We start from the raw sequence: 2620 nt of genomic DNA on the forward strand, positions 1-2620 counted from the left end.
ATCTTAATCTGGAGTCATGGTTCAGAATCTCTAAATATACGGTTGATATATCCCTACCATATATCAACAGTCAACACCCAAAAATCCAATTTACTTTTACTGCAGAATTAGAGATTGATGGCTTTCTTCCATTCCTGGATGTCAAACATACTCGTATTTCTGAGAGATTAAAAATCTCTATTTACAGGAAACCAACTCACACCAATATCTCCATGCACAGTCCCATCACTATCCAGCACAAAAACTCGGTAGTATCTCTACCCTAAGCAAACATGCTTGCTCACTTATCAGTAAAGATATTAACAAAGAACTTCAATTTCTTCTTACAACCTTTCAGCAAAATAGTTATTCAAAACAAACATTTAATAAGTTACTTTTTAATTCACCTCCTCGCCATACTGAAGTAGTGAAAAAGGCTACATATCCCTACCATATATCAGTTCCATTTCACCAAAATTAGCCTAAGTTCTTAAAAAATACAACATCTGGACTTCTTTCACTCCTCTTCTGAAACTTCATTCATTGCTCAGTAGGCCTAAACAAAAACATACTGAAATGTCCAGGCATTTACCAATTTGGTGCAACTGCAATAAGCCTTATTTCAGAGAGATGGAAAAATCCATCAAATTACATCGAGGAACATAAAAGAGACGTCACATACAGCAGAACCAGAGCTAGTGCTTTGTGGAACCATATCCTGAATTCTGCTGATGCTAATGGGGAAAACTTCATTCATTCAGTCTTAGGGGAGAAATCTGAAAATATCTTTCGATGCTATGATGAACTGGAAAGAAGAATTATAGAATCCAAAGAAATCGTCCTCAATCAAGTACATCTCAACACTAACCTCAGCTATAATCCCTCAGACCATCATTGTGCACGCCCAACAATGAAGAGATATACAGAACAGCTTCAAATGTTAATCTAGTCGTGCAATCTACTTAATTAAAATAGTATTTTTACTTTTATCTCTGGCATTTGTCATTTAATCTTTTTAAAAAAATATGTCTCTCAGCTGAGTAAATCCATTATATCATATATATATATGTGCACGCATGCACACGCACACACGAGGGGTCTGGAAAGTTCTAATAAACACCTAGAACAAAAATTAATCATTTTTGTCTTCTTATATATATATATAAAATATGTTCTTTCTTGTGGTTATATCAGTTGCATTAATATCATTTTTGTTCTAGGTATTTATCAAAACTTTCCAGATCCCCTCGTGTGTGTGTGTGTGTGTGTGTACACACACACATATACATAATGAATCTTTGTTTGTCCACCATACAAATTTGCACCACTAAACCTACAGCCATCAAATCTGATAAGATCTTCCTTGTTGACTAGATAATGACTGTATGCTACATTTAGGCATAAAATTTTCAGCATCCCCCTGTAGTTCCCATTTAAGTAAATAAAAAATCCAGTAATTATCAGTGTCCTGCCTTTTTGCCACCAAGACAGTAACATATAAGTTCAATAATAATAATAATAAAAAAATAAAATAAAAATTAATATGCTTATGATTGTTGAACTACATATGCTAGAGTAATACATCACCTGAAAAAATAATGACAACTAATGAAGAAATAAAATCATCTAAGGTAATAGTTTCAGGTAAATGAGCAAAAAGAAGTAAACCATTAATATGATATCAACAGCAAGACAAAAATTAAACAACTGATACTGCAGCAATATTTAACGTTTGCTTTAGATGTTTCAGAAATTAATCAATTATCCTAACTAGCATTTTCTGCATTTCTTGTTAAGCACGCATAAAAAATAATATATGCTTAGTATGCACATGACTGAGATTAAAAATCTTAACACCGAGATATAATGAGGAGAAAAAATTTTTCGAAAGCCTTAATTCACCCCTTGATGCACAGATTTAAAATCTGTGCTTTCATTTGATTAAAAAAGAAACGTGAATCTCAACCAACATCTATAATTTTGATAATCTTCAAATATTTTTTACAAACATGAAACCAGTTTCAAGCCCCTGTTCATCCAATTAAAAATTGATAAATGTTTGCTAAGAGCAAACTGAATTTTCTCATTTGCAAATGAATCAACATTTAGATTGTGTACAATGGATGGTGAGGAGTAAATTTTTTGGATAAAATTTTGAACTTATGACTTAAGGATTACACCTGAGTGGTTTTGAAGTTAAATGTCTGATACTACACACACCGAGAAAATGAAGTGCAAAAACAGGAATTAGGAGAGGGTGTAGATGAGCATGTTTGTGTGTGTATGCATGTGCAGACAGACACCCTTTATGCAAGCGAGCGTAAGAAATGTGAATGATCAAGGAATGCTAAATGAATTTTCTCGTGTCTCAAAATCTGAATGGGATGGCAATTAAAAAAATACTTGGGTAGTTGCAGACCAAGGAATATTGCAACAACCATTCCATTAAGATTCAAGACCTGAGATCCTACAATACCAGAAGCATTAAGAATAAGGCGAGGAGTTTTCTGCAATGACATAGCAAGGACTTGGTTGATGGAACATGATATAGTTACAGGAATAAAATGCAAAGGGTATTGTACTTTCAAATACCATAGTGAGTGCAGATGATGGAAATGGAATTGATGCAGCTAAGATATCA

This window comes from Typopeltis vanoorti, chromosome 5, assembly GCF_054136105.1.
Source record: "Typopeltis vanoorti isolate ZY-2024b chromosome 5, IOZ_Tvanoo_1.0, whole genome shotgun sequence".
Classification (NCBI taxonomy): domain Eukaryota; kingdom Metazoa; phylum Arthropoda; class Arachnida; order Uropygi; family Thelyphonidae; genus Typopeltis; species Typopeltis vanoorti.